Source organism: Penaeus japonicus, unplaced genomic scaffold, assembly GCF_977035675.1.
Source record: "Penaeus japonicus unplaced genomic scaffold, GWHDUDI00000001_assembly GWHDUDI00000016, whole genome shotgun sequence".
Lineage (NCBI taxonomy): Eukaryota > Metazoa > Arthropoda > Malacostraca > Decapoda > Penaeidae > Penaeus > Penaeus japonicus.
Window position 1 is genome coordinate 5,900,726 of NW_028234418.1, and position 15,000 is coordinate 5,915,725.

At 39.9% G+C, this 15,000-nt stretch overlaps 1 non-coding gene across 1 annotated transcript; it reads right to left on the reverse strand.

Moving 5' to 3' along the window:
- Nucleotides 1-3,634: 3,634 nt before the first annotated feature.
- Nucleotides 3,635-3,706, reverse strand: TRNAD-GUC (transfer RNA aspartic acid (anticodon GUC)). The gene has a single exon. It is a non-coding gene; the product is annotated as a tRNA-Asp (tRNA).
- Between the last annotated feature and the right edge of the window lie 11,294 nt (nt 3,707-15,000).

Genomic DNA, 15,000 nt, shown 5'->3' on the forward strand with positions numbered 1-15,000 from the left:
GGGTTTGGAATAAGTTTAACTCTCTTGGTTTCACCAAGGAAAATAAATGTGTACACATATGCAAAAGAATCTATAAGCTCAGAATTTTAACTGCCATTTGTTGACCAGCTTTAACATTATATATATATATATATATATATATATATATATATATATATATATATATATATACATATATATATAAATATATATATATATATAAATATATATTTATATACATATAAATATAAATATATATATATAAATATATATTTATAAATATATATATAAATATATATATAAATATATATATATATAATATATATATATATATATATATATATATATATATATATATATATATATATATATATATGAGGGAAATATATTAAGCTCAAGAATGATGAAGCAATAACCTACAAGTGACAATCAGATTATCGACTAGAAACCCTTATTACTTTCTATATGTCCTATTCTGAGAAGAAATACTGCTGTCAGATCATAGAACATAAATGTCCTTCCCTTTGACTTATTAGGACGATCTGAGTTTGGAAAGAAGGTGCCTTTACATACCGACCTACCAACCATCATTCGTTCCTTGCCGTCTCAGATGGCTAAGGACTTGAAAAAAAAATCCTCAAATAAGTTTTACCTTTACTATATGTGACTATAAAGAAAGAGACAACTTTCGAAAATGTAAAACAAAGCTATAAACATAATTGTACTTCCTTTTTTTTGTGAATGGATAATTTTTCTCTATTCTGACTTTGGCTTGTTGACAACCATAAGTGGAATGGCTTTGAGGCAGTTCCATTCTCGTGGTCTCTCTTCTCGCTGAACAGTGCATCAGGCAAGTCAGCTGATGCAATGCTTACGTAGAACTGTTGGGGGACGCCTGGAGTGAATAGATCAATACAGATGATAACCAATAATTGTGAGCTTTAGTTGCAGCAAACGACAACCAAAACATTGATTTTTGTATGTGGGATTTCCATTGGAAATGTATTTTCACATCAAGCGATATAATCAAATGTTCATTATCAATTCATCAGAAGAAAAGTGCTTAATTATGTATTGTCTTAATTATAGATACAATGAATGAAAATACATTCATAGGCCCTGTGCATTATTTTTTTTTTTCTCTTTAGCAATGTTTCAGATTTGTTTTCTTAACTCTAATACAGTCACAATCAAACCCAAATAATTATCTCATGCCCAAATAAATATCTCATAATTAACATATAAATCTGTAAGCCTATGATTCTTCTAAATCTTGCTGGGGGTTGAAAAGACGGACTTAAATAAGCTGTCAAAGGTCATTCTACGTTTATTCTTACAGAAGCTATTGGATATTTTGGTAATTTAGTGTTATTCATTCCCGCTAATCAGATCGAATTATATTGCCAATATCTCGGTAGTATATAATCCTCTACACCTTTCAGACCAACTTTAGTACCAATTCCTCGGTAGTATAGTGGTGAGTATCCCCGCCTGTCACGCGGGAGACCGGGGTTCGATTCCCCGCCGGGGAGGTATTTTGCTAATGATCGCTACAATAACATGTCCAAGACAACCCAATCGCCTGGTGTGAGTAAGTGTCACAAATACCTGGATCCATGTCAAAATGTTCCAAGTTTCGAATATGTTCTGTATCCATGCCAAAACAACATGAGCCTTTCTTTGAATTAGCAATTCATACCGAGATGTCTTCAGCCCCATACATGGATCATGTATCTGTTATAGAATGTTCTAAGCCTCGTGTATGCATCTTGCTTCCGTGCAAGAATATCGTTAAGCTACAAATTACGTAACAAGATACTGCAAAATGTTTTGGTAAAAAATAAACCTTTTGGCAAGGGATACAGGATACATGCAGAGAGCTCACACCATATTATCCCATTGCGGACGGGTGTCTTGACATAACGAAGGAGCTCTGGTCTGACGACGGGCGTCATGACGTACGTGACGTTCGGGAATTTTGGATCACTGTTATTTTATTGTGCTATAAGTAATGAGTGAGTGATTACTGCAACTGCAGTCATTAATCATTATATTTGCCATAATATTAAGCAAAAAGCGTTTCACTTAACGTCCAAAGCCTAGATGGCACCAGTTTCTTCTAGCACCAGCAGGAGAGAGAGCCTTGATTGGCACCCATCCACGGTCTCTAGCAAGCACCATCTTTATAGAGCAATGGCACATGGTAAGAGGCCGAATTCTTGCTCTAAAGTATAGCAGATGAAATATGTACAGGTAGAATAAGGGGATGGTGACTCAAACCATGTCCAGTGTCTACAATGTACCTCTGTGCCAGTAGGGATGCATTTTATTGTGGCACTCACAGTCATAAGCACAGGTTTCCTTCCTTTTCCCTACCTCTTAATGTATCTTCATTGTAGACGGTTATACGTTTCGTATTCGTTCATGACAGCTCACAAATACGAAAAAATAATGTTGTTTTTTGTCCCATAAAACAGCAATACTTCTATACCACTGAGTATAGAGAAAATATTGAACTGATACAGACCCTATACTACAATTTGAGTCAACTGTAGAATTGATAAATCCTTTGATATAACACACAACTCTCTAAAGAGAATGGGAAAAATCAAGCATGTTGCATGAAGCTGCCTGGCTCTGAAATAAAACCCATCCTGGAGACTGAGCAAGCAAATCTATCCTCCCTATACAATGGGTTGATATGGTGTGAGCCCTCTGCATGCATCCTGTATCCATGTCAAATGTTTATTTTTTACCAAAACCTCACAGCCGACCAGGATCTTCCACAAGTCCTGGCACATCCGACCAAGACCAACAAAGGTCACCTCACTGTGCAGTGACCTGAAGCAGCAAGGTATCTCCTTTTTCCATTAACCCTATTCATCTGACCCACCTCCCAACAACTTTGGTTATTTCTAAAAATTGAAGCTGCTATTGCTGGGAAGCAATTTCATCGCATCTAAGATCTGCCATGAACAGTAAACTCAGAGCTTCGAGGTATACCGGCTTTTCATTACTTTAAAGTAATGAAAGCCGTATTTTGATTTTCCTCTGTACTATCAAAATATATGCTGTCATTGTTACTACTTCTTGATCACACCTCATATTCAGCAAAGAGTTAGAATGAAGGATTAGAACCAGTCAAAAGCCATTCTACTTGTGGTTGCCAACCAGGCTGAATCAGTATGGAGAAAACTGGCTGTTTCCATTAGTCTGGTGTCTTTTGGTTTTTGTTTTACTCCATTATGATCTTGATGATTGACTAAAATTGCTAAAAGAGTTTAATGCCAAGCCTGATCCTGAGGCTTGTTCAGCCTTGAACACTGTACATGTAGTCACTGAGCCTGTGGCTTGCTCCGGCCATGGCCCCTCTTCTGTTGTACAAGTGTCCTTTCAGATTTATATGGACTACATCTCTGATTACGTTGCTAGTATCCTGTCGTGATTATGGCTAAATATATGCATATGTATAAATGTTTATCTTATTATTTGATTAGACATCATGATCATAACAAACAACCCTTAGGGTCTTAGCATCTTTGCTACCATTCCCGCCTGTCATGCGGGAGACAGGGATACAGATCCTTGCTAGAGATGAACACCAGGCAATTGGTTTGTCTGGGACATGTGATTTTAGTGATCATTAACAAAATCTCTCCCCGGCGGGGAATCGAACCCCGGTCTCCCGCGTGACAGGCGGGGATACTCACCACTATACTACCGAGGAATTGATACTGAAGGAGGTCCAAAAGGTGGAGAGGATTAACACTATACTGCCGAGAAATTGGCGATATCATTCCATTGATTGGTCTTCACTCCAGTTGTCTCCAACTGCCCTTCGTACACCCTTCCAAGATCATCTAAATGAGCTTACTTACATGTTGCACTGTTTCGTATGGAGAAAGACTGCAGGAATTGAACATTATGAAAGTAAGTACTCTGTTGAGGCCTGAGCAAGCCTTAGGATCAGGCTTTGGCATTTCATCTTTTGAGCAAAATTAATCAATCCTATGGACAATGGAAAATTAAAACATCCGAGTAGATAAAAAAAAAAAAGCAAACCCGACAACTATTGAGGACTCGCAATTTACTCTACTGATTTTGATTGGTTGGTAACTGCAGTTGGATTAGCTTTGGTACTGTTCTATTCCTGCAGTTTCTCTCCTTGCTAAACAGTGAAACAGGTAAGTCAGCTCATGTAGATAATTTTGGATGGGTGTACAAAGGGCAGTTTGAGACACGTGGAGTGAAGTCCAATCAATGTAATGATATCGCCAATTTCCTTTCAGACTTCTTCCAGTAACAATTCCTCGGTAGTATAGTTGTTTGTACCTCTGCCTGTCACATGGGAGACCGGGGTTCAATTCCCCGCCAGGGAGAGATTTTGCTAATGATTGCTACAAGCACATGTCCTAGACAATCCAATTGCCTGGTGTGCGTAAGTGTTACATGTCAACTGTATTCAGCTATTTACAGTTTGAAAAATTCCAAATCGTGACAGGGTACTAACAGCCTAATCACGGATGTAGTGAGTATAAATATGAGAGAAAGACACTTGTGTAACCAAGGGGAGAAGAGGGGTCACGGTCTGAGCAAGCCTCAAGTTTAATGACCTTAAGTACACTGTTAAGGCTTGAGCAAGCTTAAGGATCAGGCTTGGCATTTGAGCAAACGTAATCTATCCTCAGGATCACATTGAAATATAAATACATCCTGGTATAAGGTAAAACAAACAACTGTTGAGGAAAGGCGAATTTCTCAGATTTTGATTGGTTGGCAACCACAGGTGGAATAGCTTAGGGAATGTTCTATTCCTGCAGTCTCTCTCCTTGATAAACAGTTGTTCAATGGGTAATTCAGCTTATATAGATTCTTTTGGACTAGTGTCTGACACTTGGTGTGAAAATATGAATATAGATGAAGAGCAATTGCTGTGAGCTTTAAGTGCAAAAATCGACAATGCTAGTATAACAAATGAAAATACATTCATCAAGCCCTGTGTATTTTTTCTTCAGATTGATTCCAAAATAAAGGGAATTTCTCTACTACAGTCAGAAACAAACACAGCTATCAGATATTTAAAACATATATATGCAAACCTATGGTTCTTGTAAAGCTTGCTAGAGGTTACAGGTCATTTCATGAAAGTTACAGGTATAAAGGTGAAGGAAATCCCTCTTTCAAAGTTACTGGATTTCTTGGTAATCATCCCTACCTGTCAGATGGAATAATATTGCCAATTTTCGGTAGTATAGTGTTAATTCTCTCCACCTTTCGGCCCTTGCCAAGATAGCAATTCCTCGGTAGTATAGTGGTGAGTATCCCCGCCTGTCACGCGGGAGACCGGGGTTCGATTCCCCGCCGGGGAGATATTTTGCTAGTGATCGCTACAGTGAAATGTCCCAGATAATCGAATTGCTCATGTGTAGTAGTGTTACAAATACCTGCATCCTTGTGGAAATGTCCAGAGCTCTGAATATGTTCTGTATTCATGCCAAAATATTATAAACCCTTCTTTGTATCTTGTTCAAGATGTCTTGAGTCCCATACATTCATCCTGTATCTGTTTCAGAATATTCTAAGCCTCATGTATGCAACCCGCATCCTTCCGAATGTCATTGGGCTACAAATTTTACAATTTTGTGACTGGATACTAGCAACCTAATTACTGATGTAGTGAGTATGAATATGAGAGGACACTTGTGCAACCCAGTTCAATGACCTTAAGTATGCTGGTAAGGCCTGAGCAAGCTTTAGGATCAGGCTTGGCATTTGAGCCACAATAATCGATCCTCAGGATCATAATAAGATAGAAAACACACACACACAGCTACTGTGGACAGGCAAATTTCTCTGATTTTGACTGGTTGGCAACCACAGGTGGAATAGCTTTGGGAATGTTCTATTCCTGCAGTCTCTCCTTGATTAACAGCGCAATGGGTAATTCAGCTTAAATAGGTAATTTTGGACTAGTGTACGAAGAGCTGTTGGATATAGATGATGAGCAATTGCTGTGAGCTTTAAGTTATAACAAATGAAAATACATTCATCAAGCCGTGTATTTTTTTTTTAAACGACGTTTTAAGATTAATTCTGAATTAAGAGGGGATTTCTCTACTACAGTCTTAAACAAACACAACTATCACATATTTAATATCTCTAAGCCCATGATTCTTATAAAGCTTGCTATAGGTTAAAGGTAATTTCATGAAAGATTCAGGCATAAAAGTGAGAGAGAACCCTCATTCGGACGCTTCTAGATTTCTTGATAATGAACTGATAATTATCCCTACCTGTCAAATGGAATAATAGTGCCAATTCCTCGGTAGTATAGTGTTAACTCTCTCCTTTCGGACATTCTTCAGTGACAATTCCTCGGTAGTATAGTGGTTAGTATCCCCGCCTGTCATGTTGGACACCGGTGTTCGATTCCGCGCCAGGGAGAGATTTAGTGATGATTGCAATGTTTCCTGGAAACTCAACTGCCTGGTGTGCACAAGTGTTACAAGCTATCTGTATCCATGCCAAAATATTATGAACTTTTGATTGGATCTTGCCATTTGTATTGATCTTAAATATGATGAAAGGAAACTTCCCTATTACATTAATAATCGAGCAAAGGTATCACATGATTCTTGTGAATCTTGCTGGTGGTTGAAAAGACTGGCAATGTAGTGTTAATTATCCCTGCCTTTCAGAGGAAACAATATTACCAATTCCTCGGCAGTTTAGAGTTAATTCTCTCCACCTTTCAGACCCAATTATTTACCAATTCCTCGGTAGTATAGTGGTGAGTATCCCCGCCTGTCACGCGGGAGACCGGGGTTCGATTCCCCGCCGGGGAGAAAGTTTACACGTGATCGCTACAATTACATCTCCCAAGCAACCCAATTGCCTCATGTGTGGAAGTGTTACAAATACCTGCATTCTTGTCAAAATGTCCTGAACTCTGAATATGTCCTATATCTATGCCAAAATATCATGAACCTTTCTTTGTATTTTGCAATTTTTACCAAGAGGTCTTGAGTCCCGTGCATTGTGTCTGTTTCAGAATCTTCTAAGCTTTATAAGAAACAGGGAAATTGCATCTTTTGGTGAATAATAAACATTTATGATCCTGATTAATTGATTTGGCCAAATATTATAATAAACAATGATTATATTTACATACATTTAGCCATTTTCAATTTGAAAAAATCAAAATCGTGAATGGATACTGGTAGCCTAATCACTGATGTAGTCCTATAACTCTGAGAGGTAGGGTCAGGGTACACTATTAATACCAGAGCAGGCCTTGGGATCATGCTCAACATTTTATCCAATGAGCAAAAGCAATCAATTCTCAGTATCATTGAAAAAGGAAAAAAATAATCATGGTTTATAAAAAAATTACCAACCCCTGACAATTACTGGAAACGACCAATTTTCTCTGCACTGATTTTAACTGGACAACCACATGTGGAATGGCTTTGGGCGAGTTCTGATCGTGGAGTCTCTCTCCTTGCTAAACTGTGCATCAGATAAGTCACTTCATGCAGATGGAATTATGTATAAAGAGCTGTTGGATGATGCCTGGAGTGAAAAAATCAATACAGAAAATGAGCAATAATGTGAGCTTTATGTACAGAAAACGACAACCCCTAATGCACAATGAATATATCAGGTTCAGAAGGCACTATGCTTAAAAAAAGAAAGAAAAAAGTGCAATGTTTCAAATTTAACTCTAATGAAAGAATTTACCTACTACATTAATAATCAAGCACAACTATCACATGATTCTTGTAAAGCTTGCTGGAGGTTTAAAAGAGTGACAATCTACAGGCAGTGTAGTGTGAATTATCCCCATCTGTCAAATAGAACACTGTTGCTAATTCCTCAGTAGTTTAGTGTTAATTCTCTCCACCTATAAGACTTCATCTATTACCAATTCCTCGGTAGTATAGTGGTTAGTATCCCCGCCTGTCACGCGGGAGACCGGGGTTCGATTCCCCGCCGGGGAGACATTTTGCTTGAGATCACTACAATGACATGTCTCGAGTAACCCAATTGCCTGTTGTGAAAAATTGTTACAAGTCACCTGCAACCTTGTCAAAACGTCCTGAACGCTCTGCATGTATCCTGTATCTATTCCAAAACTTTGTTCTTTGCATCGTGCCATTTGTACTGAGAAGTCTGAAGCCCCATACATGTATCCTGTATTTATTTCAAAATGTTTCACACCTCATATATGCATCCTGCACCACTGGCTATAAATTTCATATCAAGATGATGTACAAAGAATTCACATATTTTGGTAAATGATAAACATTTTGTCATGGATACAGGATGCATAAAGAGATCTCACACCACATAATCAAGGATGCAAGATGCATCCATAAGGTCAGGGCTTATATACTGACAGACCTTGGACATCAATTCCCCACCCCTGAGGTTAGGAATTGAATCCTGGTCTCCCGCATGAAAGCTGAGAATGCTAGTCAAGTTATTTGGCAATTTATTAAATAATACCCAGATGGTTCATCCTGATCCTAATGATTTAACATTGCTCAAAGGATAGAATAAACAATATTCGTATATTCACATATATTCAGCCATATTCAAACTAAAGAAAAATGACTGAATAATGGAAGTCAGTATTTATTCGAGAGTAGGGCACTTGTGCGACCCTGAGCTGGTATTCATAAAAGTTCATTTCCTTTATCAAATTAAAGGAATCTTCTAAAACCAGTCTTTGACTCCAGGATTATCCCACAATATAGGCTTGGTTTAGGACTATTCTAAGTTATTTTGTCTAGAACCCGTGCTGTGCCACATTACAGAAAAAAAATAGTTAACCGGTGCTAGAATTTACATTGTAACATATCATGATGACAATTCATTGGAATAATGTCATATAATTGATATAATCCATATAACATTTAACTATTACACAATAACTAAAGTATTCAAACATGGGACTTATTACCTCTGTTGCCAAAACTATTTGGAAGTAAACGATTATAGGAAAGCCTGTCCTTTCGGTGTGCGGGTTTCTAATACACTCAACTGTTTAGGGCACTGATGGCAGTGCAGTCTGCTTCTTTATGTTTTAGCACACTGAGGTTGACATTTTAACATGGCTGTAAGGTCACATGCACATAGTATGTCACTGAAAGAAGCAAATAGAGCCTGAAGTATTTTTTTCTGTTGATGGAGACCGTGGATGGCCCGCATGGTGTGTCTAGGGTGAGTGTCTTGTTGGTGCATGTAATGACCTTGGAAGGATCGTCGTACTTGGGGCTGAGGGGCGTGTTTGTTTCGTTCCTCAGCAGTACGTGTGAGCAGTCTTTTCAGTCTCGTGGCATGTAGATGATGCTGTTATGGGTTGCTCAAGGAGGTTGTGCTTGTACAGTTACCGTGTGGGTCCTTAATGTTGTGCTGTAGACCAGTTCTGCTGCCGTACATTTTAGGTCTTGCTTGAATGAAGTCATGATGTTAATGAGTGAAATGGAAGCTGGTCACCCCCACCTATCCCTGATGGTCTGATAAGGAGAGATTTCATCTGGCAGTGGAGGCGTTCTACCATAGTATTTGCTTGTGGGTGGTATATGGTAGTGTGGATGCAACAAGAGCCGACACAATGATGAAGAGATTGAAGAGGCTGACTCTGTCTATTGTGGTGGTATTGGGGGCTCCAAAACGCGATACCCAAATGCTTTTGCAACCAGATATGTTGTAACAGGTTTATCATCACAAGGACGTACAGGAATGACCACAATGTTCAGGTTGATGTGCTGAAAGTGTTTGCTGGGGGGAGGGAAAGCAACAGCAGGCAATCTGGTGTGGTGTATCACCTTTGAGTGCTGGCAATGGCAATGTAGGTGATGGGCCTGTGTATGGCATTAACTCCACAGTATTATAGTCATTGTGTTGTGACTAATTAACCAACTTTTCCCTTGGCCCAAACAAATTTCTCTGTAAAGCTCGTGGTTACGTAAACATACTAATACTTCAGTGGGGTATGCTGCCACCAGCTGATAAGGGATCAGCACCCATGTATATGTGAGACAGTAGAAGTTGTGAAAAGTGTATGCTATTTCTGTGTGTATCTATATGTCATTTTGTATGTAAAAAAAAAGTTAAATGCCTACGCAAGACATAGCCAAACAGGCGTGGCTGGATTCAATCAAGCAGATATTTACAGAGTTTAATAGGTTCAGACAAATCCATAAAAAGAAAGAAAAAGATTTGACCCAGTATTCTTTATTACCAGAAAGAAAGGTCTCTACTCTTTCCATATTAAAAAGGGTTATCTTTTGACCTAGCCATGACTTGATCATGACCCACTACTCATCAAGAAATAAAATTCAAAATAAGAGTCAACAAAAGCCACAGGGCAATTGTTGAGAGCAAAACAGAAGCCAAGGTAATCACTCATGAGCAGGAGACTGTCTGCTGCCGAACTGTAGCTTCGCAGGGATTTTATAATCTTTGTCCCACGGACGAAGTAGGCCACAGGTCCGTTGAGGGCTATGCCATCTGGGGGTTTTCTTCCCATCATAGTGGAGAGGGAAGACTTGAATAATTTTTCTACTTTGAGGTATTATTGGGGCAAAACATAACACAACAATTGAAGAATTTCTCTGAATGGATGATTGTATTTAAGGCCATGGAGTGGGTTTCGTTGTATCGCACTCAACTATGATGTAGTCTACATCTATAAGTAGCTGAAGGAGCGACGTGGAACCACAGACTCTGGAGTGTGACGTCCTTCCATTGCTCTACTGATGCTACGCAAAGTCGATGGGAGTGTTTTGCAGTGTGGTGAATGCAATTACTATGCAGTAGAGTGCATCCTTTGCTTGGTTGTCCTCTCCCTTGGTGTGATGAATGTTCCTGATGTTCCTCTTTCACGTTTTGCCTTGGCGCCCTGGATCTAAATGCGTAAATGAAAGGCTTATGAATTGTGAGAATATGGACTCTGCGACCCTCTACTTCACTCTAAGAGTGCTTGATGGATAAGTATGCAGCCAAGAGCTCCCTATCAATTGCTGAGTAGTTTTTTCTCTGGGCTGAAGAGTCTTCAAGAAAAATCTAAGAGGATGGGCGTGGCTATCGATGTGCTGCTGTAAGACGGCGCTGAAGGCCGTGTCTGTAGTGTTGTCAATAATGGTGATGGGGACTTTTGGGCGTGGGGTGTGTAAAATAGGATGCAGTGGCCAACGCGGGATGACAGTTTTCAAATGCTGCTAGAGTTGAATCAGTCCATTTGATGTCCCTCTGGTGCTGTCCCTTTTTCGGTGTTAGTAACTTGTTAAGGGGCGTCGTAAGTTCGGCAGCCTGTGGAAGAAATACCCTGTAGAAGTTCAGCATTCCTGTAAACCGTCATAGCTGGCGTTGTGCTGTAGGGTGTGGAAACTTATTAATGGCCTCGACTTTCGTTACCTCTGGGGTGATGCCAGCAGCAGTAACTATGTGGCCGTGGAAGGTCAGCAATGATACACCGAATTCGCATTTCTCTGGGTTGATGATGATACCAAATTCGGAGAAATGCTTGTAAAGGCACTTCAGGTGTTACTTATGGGTATCTTCATCTTTACTTGCTCTGAGGATATCATTGAAATATACGAAGGTATCCTTGAGGCCTTTGGTCACTTCGTCCACAAAACACTGCAGTGATTGGGCAGCGTTGTGCAGACTGAAGGGCATGAACAGGCGTTTGTATAGGCTGATCAGTATTATCACTGCTGTCTTGGGCATGTCTTCCTTTGTTATAGTGATTTAGTAGAATGCTTTTACTAGACCGATGCTGGAGAAAATATTGCAGCCAGATAATTGTTGTGAGAACTCTTGGATGTGAGGGACTGAATATCTGTCTGACACTGTTTGGGCATTTAGCAGCTGGTAATCACCACATGGCCTCCATCCATTGTCCTCCTTTTACACTATGTGAAGTGGTGATGACCATGTGCTACTGGATTTTCACATAGAGCCGAGCTCTATGTGATGCCTCCAGATATCACTCGTGGTTCAGGCTCCTTGGCGGATGTATATGAATGCTGTAGTAATTTGTGTTGAGGGTGTTGGAGAGCATCGGTAATTCCTTCAGAAGAGACCTGTCAGGGCAGGTCCTTACAGGGAGGCACTTGACCGAAAGTGGAATACACTGACCGTGGCAGCACACATGGATTACCCTGCTCTGCTTATCTTTCGTCTCTTGATGCTAACCAGGAGGTCGAAGTGTTCCAGAAAATCTATGATAGGAAAATCTACTTCTGCGACAATTACTAGCCTCTTAAGAGAAGAGCATTAATTTACTTCCTTTTTGGAAAATAGGTGTTAAGGAATGTTCGCCATAGCTGGACAGGATGGAGGCTAATCTCTGCATCAGTGTTTACCAAGAAGTGTTTGTCTTTAAGTCTGATAAGTAGAGGTGTTTCTTGTGGGTGTTTCGTCTCCCTGCCGCAATGGGCAATGAGGTGCGCAATTCCTTGGGTGGCGGCCGAAGCTATGGTGATTCCAGCAGAGATCGTGGTACTGCTGGGGCGTTGTAGGACAGTAGGCTATCGGTTGGCAGATCGAGTCCCGTCCAAGCTCGTGAGTTTCCACTGTCGCCTGGTGGATACCGCCGTGTCTGGGCAATGTGGCGGTAAAGACCAAGCTCTGATTGAGTCAACACTTGTTGACATATTCTCTCACGAGTCAGCACATGCTGACACAGGCGGCCTCGACATATAAGCATATAAGCCCGGCAGCGCATCTGTTCTGCAAACCTAGCCTATCCTTACTGGGCTATCGCGCCGTCTTTTTGGGTTCAAGTGGCGTGGAGGAGAGACTCTGTGCTGATTATATCGTGGTGAGGAGCGCGGTAGCTGCCGGAAGAGGGAACGGGAGCGTTGCCGAGATGGGGCGGAGTGTGATAGCGGTCTGGGTATGAATTATTTCTCTTGCTCTGTGAATTTATTGTGGTCGATAGATGTAGCTGTAGTAACGTATGGAGGTATAGTAATGAGATAATTATGCTCTAGATCTAATCAGTCGGGACCTGGCTGGCGTCACTAAAAAGACGGCGCAGAAATTGAAGGCCGCCTGTCTCCAGAAAGATGGTGAGTATGAGTGTAGGGTCCGACATCGGAGGTCATGAGGCCTGAGGGAAGCCGCTTAACAAGTTGGCTGTATACAAGTAAGGCAAATTGTAAGAGAAAAAAGATAAATAAAATAATAACAACATGACATCAAATCATGCTCTTATTATAGGACAGATTTTTGGATGCATTATAAAGTGTATTTTTAAAAGTTATACTCACTAAACGGGATCTCGGTATTGAGGGTATATTCCACGGATGCTCAGTGATGCATGAGTGGCTTTACCGCACCAACGGTAACCACACCCATTATGAAGCAATTATCATTACAACTTTACCCTCTCTCATGGGTGATTGACCAATCAGAGGTGCTCATTTACCATCATCAACACGACATTGTCATTAAAAAAAAGACATTTTATGTAGGGTGGATGATGAATAATTATATTAAAATCATGTAAAGACCCTAAGGAAGGACTAACACTCCTATATCTGAATACTTACTAATACTAAAGACGGTGTGATCTCATCATAAGTATTGAAAATGATTACAAAGAAATATTTAACAAATGAGGTATAGGAAAGTTAACCTGGAAAAGTTTAGACCTACCTTGAAAATACAATAATTATCGGAAGTGCCTGTCAAAACAAGAGCTAATTTTAGAAAACGAATGCCATAGCATTTCAGTTATGATGATCAGATGAGTCAGTTATGTTTTAACTACATAGAGTGATCGTTTCGGCAAAAGAGAGGTAGCTAAATTAAAGAAAAATAAGATTTATTTGTGTGTCTACTTGGACAGAATAAAGAATGTTCATCCTGAAGGGCGCTACTATATACTAAGAAATCAATGCTATAGATATTTATAGACCATAGGCCCTGAAGTTACTGAAAGGCATGAAATATTGTAATCTTTCACTGCAAGACGAGGAAACTGTCAGTGAGTCAAGATAAAAAGAAAACCACACTTGTCGAAAAAATTGGGTGAAGGTGATATTTGTGTCCTTGATATCTAGTAGTTTCATCTTATTGCTTGGGAATTGTGCCGTGAGGGAGGGAGAGAGAGAGCAAGAGATGGAGAGAGCAAGAGAGGGAGAGAGAGAGAGCGAGAGATGGAGAGAGCAAGAGAGGGAGAGAGAGAGAGCGAGAGAGGGAGGGAGGGAGGGAGGGTGTGCACGGAAAAAAAATGAAGTGTGCAATGTGCTATGATAAACAAATGTGCTTTTCAAGTATGTTTGTTTACAATTCTTGAATTAGTAGGACTTCTATAATTTGCTTTACAAGTACTCCAAAGGACATTGCTAATGTTAAGGATACTTAATTACATGCAATCAATTTTATTTCTAATAATCCTAACTTACCGGACACGCCTTGTTCAACTAGGATTTATATATAAATAATCCAACTAATCTTTGCAATGAGCAACTGAAAAAAAATGGTGCAGTTGCCAATTTTTCCTTACAGGTTGATAACACGTTGCCACAGCCGTCGTCACTATTATTTATTGTTGATTGCTTTCTTACGATTGATGAGATGAGAAACATGTTCTTGAAAGCAACACCTACCCCTCTTAGAGGCACCTACGAATTCAAGTCCCTTCCCCCTACCCTAGAGGTGCTTACGAATTTAAGTCCCCCCCCCTTTAATTTACCCCCGCCTGCATTACTGGGTACTTATCTGTTTCATGGCTTTATGATTTAATTAGAAAATGCATTTGGAAATATATACGACTCGTTCACATCAGACTTCTACAGAATTTCTGCATCCTAAGTAACGATAATAACGATTGCATTGTATTAGCAAAGAAAAGCCTCCCCGGCGGGGAATTGAACCCCGGTCTCCCGCGTGACAGGCGGGGATACTCACCACTATACTACCGAGGAATTAAACACCTTAAAGCAATTAATTCATCTTAATTTACTCATTTACTAAATTAAGCAATGCTTAATTTTGAAA